Consider the following 24,084-nt stretch of genomic DNA (forward strand, 5'->3'; position numbering starts at 1 on the left):
GGGTGGTGGAGATCTGAATTCACAGGAGAGTTCTGAGCAGAGCAGTGACGGGATCCGACTTGTGTTTTAACAATATCCCTCTGGCATCTAAGGAAGAAGCAAGGTTAGAGGCAAAGAAACTGCCACGAGGCTATGGTAATGATTAAAGAGAGGGTGGTAGCAGTGTAGGTGGTAAGAAACAATTCATTCCTGGGTGTATTTTGAAGGTAGAGCAGACAGGATTTAATGCCCGATGGAGTAGGGGTGGGGTGTGAGACGAAGGGAGGAGTCAGGACTGATGCTGCCTTAGTCTGTTTGGGCTGCTATAATAAAATCCCACAGGCTAGATGGCTTATAAACAACAAAAACTTATTTCTCACAGTTCCGGAGGCTGGAAGTCCAAGATCATGGCCCCCGCATGGTCAGGTGAGGGCTCTCCTCTGAGTCTCAGACTTCACATTGTATTTTTACTTGGTAGAAGTGGTCAAGGGAGCTCTCTGGGGTTTCTTTTATAAGGGAATTCATCTCATTAGGTCATGAGAGCACTCATGAACTGATCATCTCTCAAAAGCCCAGCTACTAATGCCATCACATTGGGCCCTGGGATTTCAACATATGAATTTTGAGGAAGCACAAAAACTTGGACCATGCCAAATGCCAAGGTTTTAGCTTGAGTGTCTGGAAAGATATGGTTGCTCTGAGTCATCTTTCCAGCAAGTTCCCTTTCTATGCCTCGTGATTCTAGATATAGGTGTTGCTACTGCAAGCACATCAGCTACCGAATGGTCACGTTGCAGCAAGGTGACTTTCTGCTTCCTGATACCTTCACATCAGCTAAGGTCTCTAAATACATCAAATCCTCCAGGATCTTCTTCTTTCTAGTCCACTGCCAGGGAAGAGAACAGAAAACCAAGGCAACCAACATGTAGCAGTTTCTGTGTCTCGGCTGATTTGGATTATATAGAAATATCATCATTCTCCTTCAAAGTGACTTGATTTGGTTTGTGAATCATGTATTCCACACGTAGCCAATATTTATTTTTAGAAGTGATATGCATTCTTTTTGGCACTGAGCATTCATTTGGGAAGCCCTGAATGATATTTGAATCCTTCTGACTTAGATTTAAGAAAACCAAGGCCTCAGCCTCAAAACAACACAACTAGTTTACAGAAAACCAGAATTCAATCTCAGTCTCTAGGTCAAATAAAATCCTAGAACACTTATCTGAAATTATCGCTAAATTGAGGGAAGTTAAGGATAGATATAAATTCAAAGAAAAATAAAATATATCCTTAAAGAGATTGAAATCTAGGGAGACAGGTGAAATAACCTCCTCTCTTTCCTCCCCACCCCTTCTTTACTCGCCTCCTTCCTTTCAGAAACATACATTCAACATCAAATGTTGTAGGAATTATGCAAGATGCTAGGGATACAAACACACAAAATAGATCCGGTCCCTGCTCTTGGGGGGCATTGTCAGCCAAGGCAGACTGGCCTCTAAGTTGACTTATAGCAAGAGGTAGGAAAAAATCAATTTTAGAAGAAAGCCAAGAATGAAGAGCCATTAGACCACAGGAAAAAGGTGTATTTAATACCGAGTTTGAGGAGTAGGGAATTTTGCAGTGATGTGGTGATACCTGAGCTTGTTAGTTAAAGAATGCAAATTTTGACCAAAAGGAGAAGAACATTTTAGACTGAGGGGACAGTGTAAAATCTACCAAATGCATGAGAGTTCTAGAGAACAGCCCGGGTGGCGACACTGAGGGGGTTTCAGCGAGGAAGAGGTGGGCCAGAACCATGTGATGAAGGGCTTGAAACCTCCGGTATTCAAGAAAAGCATTTGCTCACTCCTAGAGCTGCAGGTCGTGTTTCTCACAGGCAGGCATTCTGACATGAGTGCCCTCCAAGGGGGCTTGAAGGCAGGGAGAGGCAAATGGCGGGTTCCCCAATAAGCTCCTCAGGGAAAGTTACAGAGTGTCACATCTAACTAAATCAGCGGACGCTGAGAGATAGAAGGTAATGACCAGCTTGGCCAGAAACACAAAGTGAGAACAGAACCTACTGGGGGAAAGTGGAGCAGCTAGAGCTGGCAGAAAACACAGGGAGTGGACCTAAGACTCTTTTCATGCCCACACCAATATCTTCTTGTCTCCGAAAAAGACGGGGCCTGGGTAAAATGAGAAAGGCCCATCCACTCGTTTGACATGCGAAGCGGTCCCCAAGACTCAAAGAAGAATTGCCCCATTAGCCTCACACAGATGCTTACCATTTTGATAAAGATTCATTTCTTTCACTGGGGGAAAAAAAAAAGATAAAATGCAAACTTTTTTGAGGAAGCAGTGAGTGCAGCCAAGTTGAAAGGGCCCTGGATCAAGAATCAAGAGACCTGACCTCATTGGATTCTTCACTTGAGTATGTGTGTGGCCTCAGGTATGACAGAGTACCTCACCTGTTACCCAGCGTGCTGGCCACTCCACAATCCTGGAGAGTTTTAAAATTTATTTTGATTTTCAGGTTCCAACCAGATTTACTGGATTAGAATCTCTAGAAGCTGGATTCAGAACCTGTATTTTATAGGTTTTTTGTGGTACTCATTTCCTGTCCAGGTCATTCTTGAGAACCATATAGGATTGCATTGTATGGCCCTCTCGCGGCTGGGTGGGGCTGTGTGACTAGTTCAGGCCACTGAGTTGTGAGTAGTAGGAGCCAGTGTCTGCTCTTGGCTGGAGTATTGAATTGTCAGAGTAAGACAGGCCCCTTTTGCCTTTTCCCTCTGGCACTGTGATCAGCCACTTTGGGAAACCCTGAGTGACCATGATAAGCAGAGCACCCTACCTAACTGCATTGGACACGGAGCATGAGTGAAAAATAACCTTTGTCATTATAAGCCACTAAGATGGGACACTTGTTTGTTAGCACAGCATAACCCAGCTTAGACCAACTGATAATCATCTCAGGTGACTCACACAGCCAGCCGGACACCAGGCAGGCCTCTGAGAATTACTGGCTAGATGACCTTTCAGGGGCCTTCCAAATCTAAACTTTTTTGGTTCTGAAAGCAGATTATTAGTTATTAACCTCTGAGAAGATGCTAACTGTCTGTCAGATCAGTAAGGCTCTTCTGAGGTCTTTCTGGGAGCTGAGGTTGCAGACAGGGAAGTGTGGGGAGATCAGATCAGAAAGGGGGGTACATAGGGCAGGGGGTGCAGCAGAGCTCTCTGAGAGAGCAGCCATGCATGAGACTCATCTCACACTGGGCCGAGGGCCGACTCAGCAGCTGGAATGCCTACCTTTATCATTTCAGTTTTTCCTGGCACTAAAATTATTAAGTGAATGGATGGATAATCATCTTCGGGGATTTTCATCATTGGCAACGATGGTTTCTTAAAATTTTGCTGCTTAGAAACTCTTTTGTGATTCGAAGCCTAAGCTCCTTCGTACTGCAGTTTGGGTCTCCTCAACCCATTTTTAGGATGAATAACCAGCCTGGATTTCCTGGAACTGTCTTAGTTTTTTCTCTGAAAGTCCCAAGTCTAGGAAACTCCTCAGCCCTGAGCAAACTGGGACAGCTGGTCACCCCATGAGCCACTTTGTTTCTTTCCGATAACGTCACTATGAAGATAAACTCTCACCACCCTACCAACCCCACTCTGATAGTTGGCAAAGTTAGATTTCAAGCTCTTTCCATGTGCTCTAGCTCAAGTCAGGAAAAAAATAAACCCTCAACAGCTTCTGTTCTACAGAAAGAGGTTTACAGATTTCAATATGCCAGCCAAAAAGAAAAAAGTATTCTCAGCTTGATTCTTTTGCCAGCTTGATAGGCAACGGCAGAGATGGGTGGTTTCCAATGGAGTTTTTCGCCCCTGAGCTGGTTTTGAACCTCACAGCTCTGCCACTTGACGGCACCCAGGTTTCCAGAAGCTGGCAGGGATGCCACAGTCTGTCACCATCAGGGCTGCTTTGAATTTTTCTGTTCTGACAACTAGACAAGATGTCTTTTGAAGGGTGTTTCATACTTGGGTGGTTTGTTATCAAGAGAGATGAACCCCAGAGTAGATTTGCTTCAGGAAATATTAAATGTTGGAGACTGGTCTGTATCCTACTTGAAGGGTCTGCTTAAAGAGTTACAAGATTAGAGAGTTTTTGTCCTGTAATTAAATCAATGTACCAACCTTTTGCTAAAAATGGTAACGAGGAACTGGGTGAGGAAGGCCGAATGGGAGCTTGCTGGAAAATGGCTGAAACCCTGAGCAGTTAAAGCTGATACAGCATTTGCTTCTTCCCTTGCTTATACAAGGTATTACGAAGTGACTAAGATGATTATATTTAACTTTAAGAAAATGCCTCTGAAGTGAACTCTTTGCCTGAATGTCCTTCTACTCTGCAGCCCAGTAGGAAAGAAGGATTTGGGGAAAAGCCAGATTTAGCTCTGTCACCCTCCTCCCTCCTTTAATCCTCAGTAGGCAATGGGTCCCAGACCAAAGGTTGTAGAAATGATTTGTCCCTGAGGACAAAAAAAAAAAGGGAGAAAAGGGAAAAAAAGGCAAAAAGAAAAAACCAACTCCAAAAAAAAAAAAATAAGAAAAAAATGAGAAAATGAAATGTCAAATACAATGAGTGGAAAGGAAGGAAGGAAAGCGAAGGTATTTCTGGAGGCAGAAATGGCCCATGTGGGAGGCAGAGTCCTGGGTGCCAGGGAATATTGTTTGAGAAATGCTGGGAAAGGCTTCTTGTTTCATATATTCACTCTAGGGACAGGTACAGCAACAGAAGAAATTCTATTGTTTCTTCTTTTAGGTTAAGTTCAGTTCTCAGAAAACTTCCATTGTATTGAAATCTCCCTTGGAATGGGATGACATGTACATTTGAATGGATTTATCACATTTTATTCTGTTAGCAACAGAGCATGGCACCTGAGGGGTAGGGGAAAGTGGGAGGCTAAAAGGTACAGGAATGAATGTGACCTGCAACAAACATTACTTGTTCTACTTCAGAATGTTTCCCCTAGCTGACCTTGCGGGAAGGAAAAGGAAATAAGGAAGCCTAAACTGTGTGGATTGGGCCTTTCTCCTCACCAGCCTCCTCATGAATTTCATCTCAGTAGTATATGTGCAAGTAAATCTTGCCTTGATGTCTTAATTTCTACAAGACTTTGGTTTTTCCCTGCCAATGCCATAGTGCCAGATATCCTGCCCTGATGGCTTACTAAGTCATGGGCTTTGAGGGGAAACCCATGTTTGAGAAATATGTGCCTGGAGGAAGCTCAGTGACAGGAGTGATAAAAAAAAAAAAGATGCTACCCTGGGAATCTTGTCTGGCTCCAATAGGCCGCATCACTCACGGACCAAATGGACACCAGTGTCTTCAAAGTCTTTATGTCTATGGCTCTAGAGAGAAGAACTTACTGGAGAAGGGGCAAGTTCGCATTTTTCTTTAGACAAAGGGAGAATATGGCTGGATGGAGGAAAAAGAAAAACTTCCAAGTTGAAGATTTAGGTATAAGAATCTTATACTACAGGAACAGGATGATATTGCCTAAAAGTAAAAATTGATTATTTTAATGCATTTTTCAAAAGAGCATGTTTTAAAATTTGATTCAAAATTATGTTAAAAGCCAAATATGGCACAGCTACCCCATGTGAGGTAAATTAAGGCAAAAATAAGTTATAGTAAAGGAAACTTTTACAGAATATTATTTCAAATAAGATGAGAAAATGAGTTTAATTTACATAATAATCTTTTTAATTGAACATAGCAAAGTAAGTTCTGGGAATTTTCTAGAACATGGGAATCTTTTAGAAGTTTATTCATTCTCATAAACAATGATTTCTCTATAGTGACTAGCTAATTAAGTGCATCTATAAATTAAAGTGAGCACTTTTGATTTTGTGTACTCGTTTTATTCTGCAGGTTGGATTTGAACTTTCTATGCAGTTTTTCTGGTTGTAAAAGCATTAAGATTTTATCAACTCTTTAGGCCTCTAAGAAGAGACCTAAAGAGATGATGTAGGCCTTCCTGCTTCTTCCAAGCCTCCAATCACTGAGCAGTTCAAACGATTCGACTATCATTGTCAATGTCAATGTCAAACCAGACCCCATTTACTCATCAGACACAGAGCATTGGTTAAAGTCACTTCACCTCTGTGAGGACATCTATCAGCTCCTTTAGCAAACTGAGCCATAACCACGACCCTTATACCAATGAACACTGGCCACCGCCATTCTTAGAGCAAATCGAGAGATAACAAAGGAAAGATGAATCTATGAGAATTAGAGTCAGGGCTATAAGGCCCAGCTTTCCTTCCATTCTTTGCTGACTTTGGAGGATCTGAACTTAATTATTATTATTATTTTTTAAAGAGATCTAGCATGCTGCTTTATAATCTTCATGAAACTACAAATTTTTCTTCCTAAAATTGAAAAGATCTATGTGCTCTAAGAGGTTGGCTTGGGCAGGGAAAATGTGGTCAAGGTTCTGGGTGCAGAAAAGATTGGTGCAGGGCTGAGTTTCCAGGCATCTGAAGCTGGGTGGAGCTGGGTGGTGCTAAAGCAGCCAGAGGCAGGAAAAGCCAAGAAATGAATCTAGAGATTGTCTGAGGCCACGCCAGGGGAGCCGGACGTGGTGATCAAGTCCCAGGGAGTGAACACAGAGCTGGAAGGAGAGACAAGCCTAAAGATCAGAGCCAAATAGACTGGGGATGGAATGGGTTCCAAGAGCGAGGGGGGAGTGACACGGAGGTTCAGGATGGCTCCATGTTCTCGGCTGAAAATGTAGACGCCTGCCTTTTAATACAATATACGGTGTTTTTACATTGTTTACTATTTTAAAACATTTTTTATGGCTGCATATATTCTATCATATTCCTGCAGTTTAAAATTCTTAACTATTTCTCTATTGTTAGATTACAGCGATTTTTAGGATTCTCATTTTCGTACTTTTAAAAATTAATTAATTTATTTATTTTTTATTATGGTGACATTGGTTAATGAAATCTAGTATGTTTCAGGAGTACAATTCAACAGTAAGGTGTATATATATATATATACAACAGTAAGGTGTATATATATATACAATATATATATATACATATTGAATTGTGTTCACTGCACATAGATTTCTTTCTGTCACCACATATTTAACCCCAACTACCTCCCCCATCCCCTCCTACCCTACATTTAAAAGTTAAAAAGGAAAATTATGAGACAGATATGAATTCACTAATTTAGGAAGAAAAATACAGATGTTCACTAATAACAAGGAGAAATCTGGAAGCCATTAGGGTGAATCAGTGTTTTAGACACCAAACAATTCTGAACTCTGAAAAAAGCAGTAAATGAATAGGCAAAACCTTGGAGATGTGTGCCAGATATGGACCTTTTTTTCTTTTTTAAAAAATACAAACCATTATAGAAGAAAAAAGTTAAGAGATTTTCCTTAGTGAAGAATAATTAAAATCAGAACTAAATTAGGTGATAATAATGAATATTTGTCTCAGATCTGTTACTGTATTTTTTAAAAACTTGCTCTAAATTCAGGTTCCAATCATTAATTTTAAAATCATAGAGTGCTATGTATGCTGAGTTTCACTTTTGTAGAAAAGGCATAAATGACTTATGGTCAAAGTGTTGCTCTCTGTGGTCTGTGCCTGGGAAAAGTCTAGTCATTTCAGTCATGAAACCCACGGAAGGCATCATCATTACCTGGTAACCAACCGCTAATCAAAATACAGGTATGTTAACCAGTGCTACAACCCTGCAGGCCTGCAGAAAGCATGAGAAGTAGGACCTTATATCAGGATTTAATCCTATCTAAAAAAAGTTGCTTCTGAAACAAAATTTGAGTGAGGTCTTTATCAGGAACCGGAAATGGAACTGGATTCAGAGTTCCAGGAATATTGGAAGGATATGAAAGCTCAGTGCTGGAACTTTGAGAACTTTTCACAGGGCAAGGGGCTCTGTGGTCGGGGCGGAGGGCAGAACAGCCAGGACATCCTGCTTCTTCCAGTCTGGCTCCAACATTAAGCCTTAGACATCCTAACAATATTTCAGCACCATGTGTCCTAACACTTTGCAACCCTGAGATGATTCTCTTCAGTCTGCCCTCTCGGGCAGTTCTGGCATGGGCCTCAACCAAGAAAGGGTCCTGGTAGAGCCAGAGTGAGTTACATAATGCACATCTGAGCAAGTGGCCATGGAAAAACATATGCCCATTTACATTCTTCCCAGTAGAACCCCCAGAGCATGCCTGTATATCTCACATCCTGTGGGCAGCTCCACTCCCAGCTCTCCTCATCTCCAGCACCTGCTCGCCAGCTGGCTGCAAACCCCTTGACAAGCCCACAAGAGTCAGGGACTTAGTATTCCAGCTGTTTGCACACCAGCTCTGGCTTTGACAAGTCTATCCTTTAACATCAGGGGATTTTAATGATTAAAGAATCTCAGCTGTTCTTAGAAGGTGAGAGAGACTCGGGCTAGTCTGAAGGGGATGTTCCCTGCCCTCGCCCCCCAAATGTTTCACTGATGCCTGCAGTTCCACAACTACATGTCTAGTCATTCAAATCTGAAGGTACGTGGTCAGATACCACAGTGAATAACGGGGATCCGGTTGTGCTATAACCCTCTCGTGGCAAGCTAGGACTTTGTAAATTCTCCCTGTGCCCTCCTCACTTGGCCCAGAAAGTTCCACTGTTCTCTCCTGTGCCTGGACACAAGCAAATGCAGTCAGCTGGGCCATCTATAGCTACAGAGAAAAGGGACAGTCCAACCCTATTTCGGCTTTCCTCTCTGTGGACCTTCCTGAAGCTTCTCACCTTGCCATGACCTTGGCTCCTTCGGCTTCTTTGGCCCATCATCCTACCCTCACCCCAGCAAGGCGTCCATTAGAGGAACAAGCAGGTCTGAATCTCTCAGCTGCTCCTGCCCCTCTGGCCCCTGCCACCACTATATTCTTATGACCACATGTCACCCTCTCCAGATCCTGTGTATAGAAAAACATGTATTTATCTCAGTGGTTCTCACAGTGTGGTCTTGGGCCTGTAGCATTCGTACCTTCTGGGAATTTCTGAGAAAAACAAATTCTCAGACCCCACCACAGACCTACTAAATCGGAAATACTGGGGTTGGGGCCTGACAGTCTATGTTTAGCAAGCCTACCAGGTGATTTTGATACATGCCAAAGTTTGATAATTTGCATTTCTAAGTTTCCCGGGTCATGCTGATCCAAGGGCCACACATGGAGAACCAGTTTATAAACTTGGGGAAATTATTATTCTCTATCAGAGTTTGGCAAACTATAGCCCACTGTCTGTATGGTAAATAAAATTTTATTGGAACATAGCCACACCCATTGATGTACATATTGTTTATGGTTGCTTTTGTGCTATAAGAGCAGAGTTGAATATTGTGACAGAGACTGTATGGCCTTCAACGCCACCTAAAATATTTACAGGAAAAGGTTGCCAACCTCTGATCTACACAGACAAATCTTCTTTGGGAATAACTATGAAGCTCCTTGCCAAATGGAATGTAAGCGAAGACAATAACACAATGCGGAATGGGCACTTGCTTATTTTTTCTGCCTAGAAATGAAAGGACGTTCTCCAAACCCAAGAAAGCAGGGCTAGTTGAGATCAGAGGTTTCCGGTAGAAGCTGTCGCTGGCAAGGTGCCCCAGACCACTATAGGATGGAGGGCTAGACCAGTGGCAGAATTTGCAGGTGCACAGGAATAGAAGGGCAGGAATGCTGGGCTGTCAGCTGAGTATAGAAGAAGCACATTTTAGCAGTCTAAGCATTTCTTGACTTTTAGAAAAACTACAGATTTTTAAAGGCAGCATGCTCATGATTCTTCCAGATTAACATGTCTATAAAATGAAAGCTTCTACATCGAAGGCCTATTTGATTATCTTAGACTCTTTTTTAAAAAAGGGTATTTGAACTTTTTCCCTTAGCAGCTAATAAACTCCATTTTTCTTTGTTGGCTCTCTCTACAGTATTGAAAATGCTTTCTCCACACTCCTCAGTTGCAAGTGTTTACAAAACAGGAGCAATCTGTAAATGTCTAAAGCTGGAGAATGTCATCAGGGCAGACTTCCAATTTAGATGTTGGTTCAGTCTGATACTCATGGCAGCAAAGGTGGGATGATCCTCTGGCTTGAAAAAAAAAAAGAATATTTTCACCTTTATCTTAAGAAATACAAAAAATTAGATAGCCATTCTGAAGCAGCAATTTCTGAAGGTCAGGAAAACAATATGGCAGGATGGCAAGAAATAGCTGCTACAATTCAGCTAGAATTTGAATACCCAGATTGAAATCTCACTTCTGTAGTTTTCTACTGCTGTGGCCTTGGGCTGTTGACTTTACCTTCACCTCTCTGAACATGTTTCCTCTCAACTATGAAATAAGGATAATCATATCTAGATCAAAGATTAACCTAAACTTGATATGAACTTGATACCAAGTTCCTAACATGGTACAGGGATATTCAATCGTCATTCGCTCCCCTGTCCTGGTGGCAGGATTTTTCCTTTTATACTTTATAATTTCTTTGTTTTGTAATTTCTGAAAATTCAGCAGAACTGAGAAAAGAGAAGCTTTGAGGGGAACAAATTATGCTGCTTTAAGAGAACTAACAGAACTTCCGTAATTTGAGGAAAGTGCTTCATTTACTCACCTCTCCTGAGTAACTGCCTTTGAAATTGCTTAGTCCTGGGTTAACAGCTCTACAAGCTGCTGGAGGAGAATTCCCAGCCAAAGGACAAGGATTCTAGGCACATCCTAACACCTGTGGGGTCGGGGAGGGGCAGGGGTGGACTCTAATGGAATGGAGTTCTAGACCTGCCTCGGACATTGGCAGACCAAGTCATTTTTTCTCCAGAGCTGTCTGAGAGTCAAGTAGCCCTAATGGCAGTTTTTTTCCCCTAAAAGACATGTGACTTAGATGGCGGAAGGAGCAGTGGAGAGTCATGGCACACAGAAAAAGAGAAAGAGCTCCACAAAAATGATAATTAACTAATATCTCAGCCTTTGTAGTTGGCAGATGCCCCATAACTTATGGATCATGAAAAGGAAAATACTGTGATCTCCAGAAATAAAGCAACCTTGTCAATAGGTGTTTTTTTTTTTAAATTTTTATTAAAGGCCGTGCCCACTGCTCTCATAAGGAAGACATTAATTCGTTTAGAGGAAAGGACTGAAGGGTTCTTGCTATTCAACATGAATTCTCATTCAGGTCACTGCTCATATTCACCTCCTCAGAGAGGACGTCCCAGCCACCAGTCTAAAGTGACCTCTCACTCCTGCCACTCTCCTACGCCTAGCCGCTTCACTGTACTGTTATTTGAAATGATGTGGTCTATTTATCTAATTACTTGTTTATTGTCTGTCTCTCTAACCGGAATGAAAAAGGTTTTGCCTTACTTATTTCTGTATTTTCAGGGCTTAGAGCAGGCACTCAGCACACAAGTATTTAATGAAGGAATTAATTCTCCCCTAAAACAATTTTTAAAAAATGCTAGTTTGTATTTGTGTCCCATTGTAAAAGGGAGGTTTCAAGCCAAACTGACTCCATACTCTTTTGCTTTAGAAAGTCTCTCTTCTATTTCTGGGCTACAGGTTATCATTCATTTGCTCATGTCTAATCCATATACATTTATTTCTAGGTTTACTGTATGGGTTCAGTCAATACAATATTGAGTATTATCACAATAATGGGCAGCTTTTTCTTATTCCCAGTCTCAAAGGGAAAGCTTTCAACGTTTCACCAATAAATATGATATTTGCTGTAGGATTTTCGAGGTGCCCTTTATCGGATAAGAGAAGTTCAGTTTTATTCCTAGTTTGCTATGTTTTTGTTTCATTATGTATAGATGATCATATAAACAATGTTGCCGTACTCATTGGAATGATCATAGGATTCTCTTCTTGTATTATCAAATGTTAAACCATCCTTAACTCCTGATATGAATTCAACGGGATCATGATATATGGGTTCTTTACATATTTTTCTGGGCTTAATTGCTAATATTTTCCTTAGGATCTTAACATCTATGTTCGAAAATGAGATTGGCCAGTAATTTTCCTTTTTCACAATGTCCTTGTCCAGTGTTGACATCAAGGTCATGTTGTCCTCACAAGAAGGAGGAATGTTCTTTTTCTATTCTCTAGAATGATGGGTGGGTGTTATTTCTCCCTGCAATATTGGATAGAATACACCAATAAAGTCATCCAGGCTTGGAGTTTTCCCATGCTTCTCAGGTGTTAGGAAAGCAACTGATCATATAGATCTGATTTCAGGGGTTGAGAGGATTTAAAGCCAGGCCGCAGTTTCTCCATGAACCAATCTACTTCTGATTCACACTTGCTTCTGGGGTTTAGTTAGTCAGGATCCAAAACCAAATTTAGGGAGTTTACCAAGCCGCCTGTCATCATCCAGGCCTCACGTTTTGTCCCCCAGCCTGGGAAGAATGTCCAAAGTGATGTTCAGCCTGTCAGCCTTTCCTTTGATAATCAGCGGGAGCCCCGAGGAGCAGAGCAGCTGCCCAGTCCCAGCTACTGCTCTGGGTTTCCCGCTTCTCCCCACCTTGGTTCTGTGATCCTACACTGACCTCTTACCTTCTGATACCTTCAAACATATGTGCTTTCATTCCGTCCTGCTTTTTCGTTCTCTTCATGTTGGATCGCTTTTCTGAATTACATACTCCACTATGACCAGGCGGTAGTTTGATATTTTTCTTTCTCAAACAAAAAAGCAAACTAGAACCTGTACACTGAGGTGAAGTCTTTCAAAGTAGTTACTTGTGATGGGCCACATACTTATTCCAAATATGCTGCCTTTGCCAACAAACTCTTTGGGTCTCCTCATTAGCATCATCTTCGGGGCAAGTTGGTCAATATCTTATTCAAATCAATTCAAAAAGTATTCTTCAGTTCCTATTGGTACCAGATAACCTTCAAAGCAAGGAATACACTTCCCATTCTTGTGTGATACAGCAGAGGACACATATTCTCTTCTTAATAAATACTTATAAATTAAATAATAACAGACAATATGTGACAGAATATATGAGGTCTTATTTCTCTCTCCACTCCCTCATTCTAGGGAGAATCGAAGGGATGCTCGATAGAAAGTAGCTTGATCTGGTTAAGGAATATGTGAGTAATCTATTCATTTGCACAAATCGGAACCCATCTTAAATTGCCAAGCTGAAAATCGTTACCACAGCAGTACCAGGAAGAAGGTGCTAAAGAGAAAAGGCTTTTTTCTTATCTTTAAGACCTTTTTGTCACCAGCTGAGAGTGGCACCATAGCTTAGGGAGAGAACACAAGCCCAGGAATTGGATGACTTGGGTTTGAGGCTGGACTCTGTCTCTCCATTTCTTCTCTGTGAAGTCAGTTAACCTCTGGAGTGTTGATTAGATAGACATCCATGAGACAAGAACAATACCTACCCCACCCCCATTAAATGAGAATTATGAATATAGTGGGTCCAAATGAGATAGTGCTGTACAAATGCACAGTTGCTGTTTTACAGAAGCAAGATTTGGCTTATGCCGGGTGAGAAAAACCTGGAAATAAACACTCCATTTTTATTAGCCTCGCCATCTCTCCTGGAATCTTCTAGAGTGGAGCTCAACTGTAGTGAGGGAATTGGAATCAGACAAATGCTGATTCTGCCATGTTCTAAAAATGAGCCTACAGGAGTGGAGTCTATTTTCAAAGGTAGGGACCAGAAGTGGCGGGGGAAGTTAGACTAATTTGCTTCGGAAGTGTTCTGGCCCTCGGGGAAATCACACAATGTTGATTCTGGGCGGAGGGGAGGTGAAGAGAAGCTTCTTCCTCAGCTGACTTGTGCAAAGGAGGAAGCTGCCTCCACAACCGTTTGTCAACTTCTTACCTTCACTGAACACAGTGAAGACAAGCCCTGTGAGGCTAGAAAGGAAAAAAAAAAAAAAGAAGAAGAATGTTTGAGGCCAAATCACAAAGAGGAATTTGACACATATTCTTAACCTGTTCAGCCTCTGTGTCACCCTAAGCACAGTGCCCCAACCAGTCTCTACACTAATTCTTGTAACTACCAATTAATTTCCAGTTTTGCATATTTTTGATTACCAGCTTTATTCTGTTCTCTTCAAGTTCCGGAAAGAACGCAGTAGGAGTTCCTGCTCCAGCATTCAATGAAACTTGGAAATGGCCCAGGATATAAATGAACTTAATAATTATATGTCAATCATCTAGTGTTATTGAAAGCTGCTCACTGCAAATATCGAAATATTCTGAAATAACCAAAGACAGCAATCTGTGAGCTGTTTTACATGCAAGCTCTTGTTAGTATTCTGCCATTCTAGTTCATATAACATTCAAATATAAAGTAGAATTTTCCTAAATTAGTCTTCTTAAGCTTCTTTGTTCAAAATGTTGAAGTAATGAATTTGCACTCTTTAACCCTAAGAGCGTTATGCTTGTTCTTTCCAGATACAAATGCTCGCCATGGTTCAATTTTCATTTATCAAGACAAATGCCTTGTTTTTCTCTTTGTGTGCTTAATCAATAAGTTTTTGGCCACATTATAACTTGCAGACTCAAAGCCAGACATTTTGATTTGTGAAGACCTTGGGTTCCAGCCGTTTGCGAAAAAAGGAAGCTGGTGTTGCGATTTTTATCGTTTTCTCTTTCTCCTACGAAAAGAATAGATTCTGAATTTAAGGTAAACATTCCCAAAGCAGAATATATCATTTTAGGAAGTTCTCTCTTTCCATATTTTAAATATGTACGAATATTACCAATGGTGCATAGATGTCTACAAGAGTGGTTAGCTAGGGACAGACTTGTGACTGTTAAGGGACTGATGCCTTGAGTATTCAGGAAAAAAAGCCCCCTTCCTTCCTACATTATACCTTATTACCATATGTGGAAAACACGCACTCTGTCCTGCCCAAGTATGGTGATTTTCCTGAACTAAATTATTATCATTTCAAAGGTTAGGGACAATGTGCGCATGATGAGCAATCAGAAGGTTAAACAATATCATGAACCCAGAAGGTTTTGGTGAAACCATCTGGCTATGTAAACCTCGTTTTAGGTGACTTTGAAGAGCTGTCCCCTTTGAACAAAGCTTGTTTTGTTTTGTTTTGTTTTGTTCTCTAAAAAGAGATTTAGTTATTCTAACATACTTATTGGCCCCAAATAATTTTTCATGGATAGCTAGCACTAATCTAGCTCTTTGCAGGCAGGTAGAACTAATTCAGATTGACTTATTTTGACATGTAGACTATGCAGATTCTAAAAAGAAGTTAGAAACTTTCTTTTGCTTAATTTTGTATAAAATCCCACAAATCTATAAAATTAAAATTCAAAATATAAATATTGAACAGGGCAACTACTTTCATTCTCCTTAAAATGCATCTTTTCTACCAGAGCAAAGCAAACATTCCTTACCAAGATTTGCTTATATGTGTTCTTACTTAGCACAGAGCTCAGCCACAACACATCATAATCAATCATCCAGATACAATATTCGATATCTCCACTTATTCTTCTCAGCCACCTTGATTCCAAGACCTCCCATCAATTACAGAACCAAATGAACATTGTAGAGGGGTCTAAAGCTTTCTGGCAAATACACAATTTAATAAAACATATAATTTCTACTGCCCCAAGTTTTCTGGGTAAGCGTTGTCTTCCTGAGTATATATTTGCCAGCAATTTTCATTTTCCAACATTTTCAATGACAAATAATTATTCTAAAAGTGGGAGCAGACAGCAGATATGTAGTCATTCAGGAAGTTTATACAAGCAGCATTGGAGCTGGGAAGCCTGAGGTCCATGGGGATTCTATTTTAGTGGCTCTGGCATTCACATTACCAGTTACTTCAATTCAGATTCCTTTCATCTTAATTAGGACAGGAGACGTAATGACACAATCAAACACATATGGTAGAATAATAAAACATTTGGGATGACTGCTGGCTGCTGATCTGGTGGTATTTACTAGAGTATATTGATTTGTACATGTAAAAATATTGAGCTGAGGAGTAGGAATCGCCACTGTGCTTGAGGCTACCAGGGTAGTCAGAAGCTAGGTGTCCCTTAACAAAGCATTTGAAAATTGTGTAGCATGACAGAATTGAGCAGATTTAGCTGGGATTCTCACTTTGACACTTCTAGCTAAGAGATCTTGCATCAGTCATTGAAACGCTCTGTGACTTAGTGTTCTCTGAAAAATGGGAGGGATACCGACTCTCAGTTGTTATTTATAAGAAGTAAATGAAATAATATATGCAAAGAGCTGGATGCAAGTTCTCAGAAAAGATAACTAGGGGTACCTGGGTACCTCCGGGGCATATTTAAATTTCTTTGCAAACTTCTGAACTGTTGATACATTTAGTTTGTACTAACTTGAAGAAAAATCTTGAAAACAGCTTCCATGGGAAGCCAAGCTGCCTTCGTGAAGAAATGAAATTATCAATATTTTTCATTCCTTTCTTCTGCTTTATAACTACGTTCCCTGCCTCTTAGGGAACTGTAATGGCTTGGTTACTGAGAGCCTGTATGAAGATGTCTGTGTCTCCTTCCCATTTCCTTTCACATAGACATTAAAACTCCTTTCCTCTGGTTTATTAAGAATCCCATCCACACAAGAATAACCTCCTCACCCCACAGAGAGTCATCCTGTTACGAGGGAAGAGGAATCCTGTTTTTTCTTCTCCTCCATTCTACTCACTCTTTTTCCTACATCTGTCCTGATCTTTGAGAACCATTACCGTGCTCCTTGTGCGTGTGTGTGTGTGTGTGTGTGTGTGTGTGTGTACCTGGGGAACAACAACCACAGAGTGTATGTTTATGTATATACATATTTTCAGCTCCCTACCTAGAATGTAAGCCTTTGAAAATAAGACCTTTAATGTACCACAGCAGACACCTCCAAAGCTTTTTCATTGAGTGCATGGGAAAACCAGGCACTTACAATAAACAAGTATTTCTTTCTTAAAGATGTGCATCTACTGCTAGGCTAATATTATAGTAAATATAAAGTATTAAAAAAGTAGACATTTTAAAAGACATTAAAAATGCAAATATGAGCACTTCTAATTTTCTTTCCCATACCACAGTGGGTTGTCTTATGGGGCACAAAAATCCATTTTCGAGACCGCTGCCCCATAGCACTGAGAAATGGCTGATTTGTTTTAAGACTGAGCAGTCACCCTAGCCACCCAGGACCTACCTAGGCACATGTTCTGGGTTGCTTTTTATTTCCCACCAGTCTCCTGCCCACCATGCCTTCTCTCTTTAATGCCTTTCTCTTTCATACACGTTGACCCTGTGGGCATCTAAGGGACATTTGAGTGACGAATTTCTAAAACTTACACTCATGCTTTCCATGATTATTTTCTTGGATGTAAAAGGTGCACCAGCTGCCTGCATTTTCCCCTCTTGCTAATAAATACAAGAAACCCTGGAGGTTTCTGGTTTGCAAGGATTTCACAGTCTGCCCAGCGTTTCAGTCATGGTAGGTGTACCGTATGGAATGGCCACCCACGAACGCCTTGGGAAAAGTTCTTTGCAGAAAAAGCCAGGTTTTCATTTCAGGATGCAGATGGAGGTATGGTAAAGAGGTGGTGGAGAAAGCCCAGGGTCTGTGTGACAGCAGAACCTGGGCCATCATGTGGATTTTCAGGGAGCCCACGCAATAACTCTTACCAGGCATATGCTGAGGCCCCATTATAGGCAGAGAAATTTAAGATAGGGTTGTCCTCTGCGGGGAGTTTTCAGTATTCCTGTGAAGACAAACTATGGAGTGGAGAAACTAAATTATACAGCGAGCGGCTGGTAATGACAGGGTGTGGCAGAGTCATCTGGAGGGAGATCTGTGTATGCTCTCTCAGTCCTGCCGACACGGCCTATGAAACCGTGACCAGCCAGAAGAGATTCCCAATTTGACAGAGATGGACATGCATTCTGAAGAGGGCACTAAACATAACCCTTGCAGTGATGTCACAAGCCATTCTTACTGAATAGAAGTTGCCTTGAAAGGGCAGGCCACAAAGTAAAATTTAAGAGGTGAGTCTACGGCCATGCTACCCTGAACATGCCCCATCCTGTCTGATCTTGGAAGCTAAGCAGAGTCGGGCCTGGTTAGTACTTGGTTGGGAGACCACCTAGGAAGATCAAGTGCTGTAGGCGTAAAATCTAAAAAATAAATAAAAAATAAAATAAGGGATTGTAAGCTGACAAGGTCCTTTCAATCTGTGAGGTCAACCAAAGATTGCCTCACCTAAAAAAAAAAATTTTTGAGGTGAGTAGGTCTTACCACTGGAAGAATAGAATTCCCATCACTAAAGGAAGAAAAATGAAAATCATGCAATTGTAAAACGTTCTGCAATCACCCACTTCAGAAATCATATCATATTACTGCCCCACTTTCTCAACCGTAACTCTTCCTTCGGTTTTTTGGCCTCCATCATTGAGCTCAGTTATCAGCACTGTCTGTCATTCTCTATACCCCACAGAGATCATGCCATGTTCCTCATGCACCTACATGTAAGGGGAGCCCCTCCTCGAGGAGGTGGCCACAGTTCTAAGCATCTGAGAGTCAAGGCCAAAGCATAATCAATTCTTCACATGATTCTCAAATGTGAGCTTTTAATCTACTTTCAATGTTCCTAAGGAGGAAAATAAGTCATCTGTCAGAGACATAGAAAAGAGGAGAAAAGGTTACAAAAGTTTGACATTAATGCTGAAAAATGTTTATATTTACCGAGGATGTTTCTTAGGTTGGTCACCCTTCATTCATCAAGCACGCCAGCAATGTTTTTAGTCTATAAAACTCTGCAGTCTGCTGCAAAGATAACAGCTGTTGTACTTCAGGTCCCTTACAGACCTCTTGTCAATCAAAGGCAGCTGCTCTAATTTACACTGATACTTTCTTCTTTAGACTACTGAAATCATCTCCTGATTGATCTCCCTCCCTCCTCCAATCACTGCCTCCTCCAATCCACCCTCCACACTGCTGTCAGTATCTTTCTGAAATGCAAATTGGATGATATTTTATCTTTGCTTAAATACTCTGATAGCTCCACGTCACCCACGGGTTACATTTTAAATTTATCAAACATGGCATTCAAGCCTTTCTCACTCTAGTCCAAGTTGACCTTTCTTGCCTTGTTTCAAGATCCCCAACTCTACTTGGACACGCTGTCCATCTGTTAACCACGCCATGTACCTCTCTGTTTAGATATGTCTCTCTACTCAATTTGGTTTCCCTGGAACACCTGCTCCCATTTCTTTACCTGGTGAACACCTCCTCTCTCCTTACGTCTTAGCTTGGATCCTCCTTTCCTGAGAAGCTCCTTTCAGACACCAGCAAGTAGAGGTCCACATCTCTGCTACCATCCTGCATCTCTCCCATCCCACATCTCTGCTCCCAACCCACATCTCTGCTCCCAACCCACCTCCTACATAGCTTTGTCGTGAGCTCACAACTGTCATAGACTGATTCTTGTCTACTTATTGTCCCTCTTGCCTCTATACCCCAGAACCTGACACAGGGATACCCAAGGGCTACTCGATTAATCCTCTGTGAATGACTGAACAGAAAGAACTTATGAATCTTTCAGGTTTCCTAATTAGGAAATCTCCTCTCTGAGGGACTTATATAATTCTTATTTGTAGGTAGCCCAATCCCCAGATCTGAATGTGGAGGACCTCAGACTCAATCACTGCTTCTCTACAAATATCTTGAATCAAATTATAGGATATTCTGTAAATAAACAGAAAACCTCAAGCTGAAATAGAATATAAAACAGAAACATTATTAAGAACGTGTCCTTCACTGCTAGCTCTTCTTCCCTACCACAGATATTGGCCATGTTTTAGATGTTAGTTCTGCTTTATGCACACACGTATGTGCAAACCAGATAGATCCTGGGCGAACCAGCTGCAAATTGGATTTCACCAGCAGCTCTGCATCTGATGTTCTATGATTGGACTAGTCCTTGATGTTGAAAATGTACTTAATGAGTCACTGAATTAGGTCTCGGTTGTCTTTTTTTTTTTTTTTTTTCTATTTTTATAAGGAGGCAGAGGAATCCAAGTTAAGGGCGCTTTAGCTAATGGATACATCCTGGCATTGAAATGAGTCTGCTTTGACCCATCAGTGTCCAAGTTCATTCATTTAATCTGCCGGGAGGGTCTGAGTCCCGATTTCTGTTCTCTTTGTCTAACAATTAGACTCGCTTTCCCTTCAGGGAGCAATTCACCACACCAAGGCCCCAGGCACCCAATGGAATCCGCATTTTTTGCAAAACAGCAACAAAGGCGTATAGCCAGTTTTCAAAATACTTTCTTCAAAATGAGCCAAATTAAATGTAAAGCTCATTCCAAAACACGTTTTTCTCTACATTTGTAAAAGAATGACTGCTTGGCAAGGCATGATTAAGAGAAAAGGGCAGAATCTCCCCAAAGATTTTCAACTTTATTTTTTACACAAGTAAAAAAAGTGTTTGGAAAAGCAAATTGCAGTTTGACTGAAAAAAAGAAAAGAAAAAGTGTTGTGGGTGGTAACATGTTAAGAAATGCAATAATCATAGTGTTTCATAATCCCCATGAGACCAATATTAAGTAATACCATAATCTAATATCTCTAAATATAGAATAATATATTTATATTTTAATCTAAGAGATATATTTTTCTGTCCACCAAGAGAAAAGAAAAACAAACTTCACATGACAAGCTCTCTTCATAAACATGTGCTTTCGACCTATCAGTATTTTCATTGAAAATATTTATTTTAGGGAAAGTTATGTAATTATCATTATATGGCACAGAGTTAAATAAATAGGGTTGCAATAACTGAATTCACATTCCTTCAACACCTGCTATTTTAATGATAAATCTGGAGTGTATTTCCCCTTACTGTGAGGACGGATGAGGCAATGATGCATAATTATTCAATATGGGGTTTTCTTAACAGAGTTAGATCAATAGAGACTATTATCTGTTAGCTTGCTTCTGGCAATAGCCTAAGTAAAGTGCCGTAAAGGAAGGCTAACCCCCTGTAATATTAGACACCAGCTTGTAATATGATACTATGGGGGGATAAAGCACTATCTAAAGCACAGTAGTTGACAAAGATGATTTTCTAAATTCTTTGGTTGATTTTGTTACCTCCCTGTTATGGTAATGATAGCTATGGATATTATTTCAGAGAGTGTTTTAATATTTCTGCAAAATTATACTAGTATAGTCCAGGGTTTTTTATATATTTTTTAATGATTTGAAGTTGGAATCTCCATTTAACAAACAATTGTTGAGGGTCTACTCTGCCCCTGGCCCTGTGCTGAGCTCTGAGGATGTAAGTGTAGGTGGAATGATATTTACCCGCCACCACTTACATGCAGGAGAAGAAAAGACATTTCTTGGTTTCCTAAAACTGATCTTATTTTTCTCTAAAATCTCTGTTATTGCTGATGGGAGGCGAGGGGGCACTTAAAACATCCCATTCAAAGCTAATACTGTCTCTTTTGATTTCAAGGGTCAAACTCTCCATCAGGACTCTCTCTCTCTCTCCTCCATTCCCCTTCCTTCTTCCCAAAATGGTATCAATGAGGAGGAGGAAGCTTAGGAAACTTCCAGGCCACCATGCTGTCCTGCTCTGCCAGCCACCTGAGGGTGAAGCTTCTCCTCAGGCCTTGCATTCTCCTGGGTACCTTGGAGCCTAAGGGGTGCGTATTCAGTCTGAGATTCACACAAACATCTGGTTATTTCTAATCTCTCCTCATCCTCTGGACAGTCTTGCCCGAGTGGGTGAGTAGCGGAAAGTGGGAAGGGGTGACCCTGGACACTCACTTCTGACTAATTTCTTTTCCTCTCTTCCTGTCTCCTGCAGAAGGGGGTTCTATTTTCCTTCCAGTCTGTGGCTAAAAGTCACATAGCTAGCAACTGGATTACATTAGGGTGACGACAAAATTTATCGCCCAAAGTAGGACACTTTTTAAAGTAGAAGGAGGAGTGGTCCCACAAATAACTGTGCACCAAACAACAGGTATAATCGGAGCCCAAACTGAAGATGTATGGTCTCTAGTTAAGAAGGACAAAATTTATGTATCTCCCTTCCAGATTTAGGGTTCTTTCTTTGCTTTCTGTTACGATGGTTCTTTCTAAATAACTATGCACAGTGAAATAGAAAGAGATTTCTCAGGAAAATCTTTGCATATATTGGAGTTCTTAAAGAAAGAACAACCTGCGTGTACGTAGATCTCAGGGTTTGGTCGCATCAGCAGCCACTGGCGGAATCCAACAACCACCTTGGCATCTTCTTTTATGTTATATCCACAGAAAGCAAGACACACAAAAGAGGACAGGACGCAAGTGGGTTTTGGCCTGTGACACATTTTCTAAACCTACCTGGTGTGTTGGTTACTTAGTTTTGATTCTTGTTGGAGTGGTTGTTTTTCTGTTTGTTTGGTTTTTTATAGCATTTAGATCCATTCAGTGTTAACTCTGAAAATCAATATATCTACTTATGTCTGAAAATATATAAATGTCAAGGAAATGAGTTAGCCTTATTTAGAATTCTCTTTGTTCTATGAAATTGTGGTGAGATTGTCCAACTCCTGAGCATTATTTGTTTAGCTGAAAGAATTATTTCTTGACTTAGTTTGAGAAATTTCATTCATTTGTCCCTCATTCACTCATTCATCCATACTACGCATTATTTCAGTCAAGAAAATCAAGAGTGGTAACCAAAAATGGAGCCAGGAATGGGATTAAACATGGACCCTATAATAATGTACAAACTGATGTCCCGTGGGCCACAGGTTTGACTCTAAATTTCTAGGAACTAATCCGAAAACTTCTTGCAAAATACACAAGTTAATGTGCATTAGATAATAACTAATAAGACAATAATTACAATAGTTAATTTATTAAGTACCGTTGGTCACTGAGCTAAGCTTTCTTCATGAATAGTTTTTTAAGTTCTCCTAGTAACCCTAAGAGGTAAAATAGCCATAATCAGATGGCCAGAGGACTGCCTTGAAAGCCCTTGGTCTCTGCTCAGGATAAATTCACTCCTTTATGGTTCTAAGATCTCACAGTAACTTTTTGAGGAGTTTTATAATAAGGATACTTTGGTCTGTGATACTCTAGGCCCTGACAATACAGCAAATGTGTTCATTGCTTCTCCTTTGTAGTGCTGAATGCAATGTAATAAAATAATTATTTGTGTAATGTTTAATCTCCCCAACTACACTTTATGAAGACTGTAAGGCCAAGGCCCATGTCTGTCTTTTCTGCTGCTTTGTCAGCCCTTTGTACACCGTGGCTGTTTAACACATATTCGTTGCATAAATAAATATCATAAGAATATCAGAACTATTTAAAAAAATTTTTGTAGTTGCACAAAAGAACTTCAGTTCAGTCAGAACACATTTTTTCTTTCTAATTTTTTTCCTCAATCCCACTTTTCCTGCCCCACAGCCCTCCCCCACCCCCCGCCTCACACACACATAGACATTATTTATTACTTCGATAAAAATCATTTCCTAATTTCTTTTCTTGGCCTTATTCAAGTGCAAGCCTCAATGAACAGAGTGAATAAGAACTTCCTTTTTAAAAAAAGTTTCTTTACTCCTGTTCAGAATATATCTTAATCCATTCATTTATTTATTTGTTTGTTTGTTTGTTTAGCATCACTGGCAACAGAAAACATTTCAACAGTTCTTAACAGTGTGAGCGATTTGATTTTGCTAAAAAGTCTGTTTATCAGTCCATGGAGCCTGAAGCCACTGTCCCCCATGAGAGCACAGAAATGACGGACTGTGTTTTCCCCACTCATTTCGGCATATGCAGCAGCCCCTGAGATTGTTCATCCCGATATTTATTATCATGGCGATAACTAACATTTGTAAAGAACTCTAAAGCTCTGAACTCTCAGCCTTTTCACACACTTCATCTTATTTGACCCTCACAACTACCTGGAAGCAGGTTAAGGCAGGCACCGCATTTATGCGCATTCCACAGATGAAGACACTGAGGCTGAGAAGGTTCCATGACTAATCCTGATGCTAGTGAGCACTGGAGCCCAGCCCTGAAACCAAAGGTCCTT

At 40.7% G+C, this 24,084-nt stretch overlaps 1 protein-coding gene and 1 pseudogene across 1 annotated transcript in view; both read left to right on the top strand.

The window, feature by feature from the left end:
- KCNAB1 (potassium voltage-gated channel subfamily A member regulatory beta subunit 1) overlaps window positions 1-24,084 on the top strand; it is a 355,662-nt gene that overhangs the window by 203,022 nt on the left and 128,556 nt on the right. The window lies entirely within an intron of this gene.
- Window positions 18,042-18,160, top strand: LOC111733058 (annotated as a pseudogene).

Source organism: Pteropus vampyrus, unplaced genomic scaffold (assembly GCF_000151845.1).
Source record: "Pteropus vampyrus isolate Shadow unplaced genomic scaffold, Pvam_2.0 Scaffold12, whole genome shotgun sequence".
Taxonomy (NCBI): Eukaryota; Metazoa; Chordata; class Mammalia; order Chiroptera; family Pteropodidae; genus Pteropus; species Pteropus vampyrus.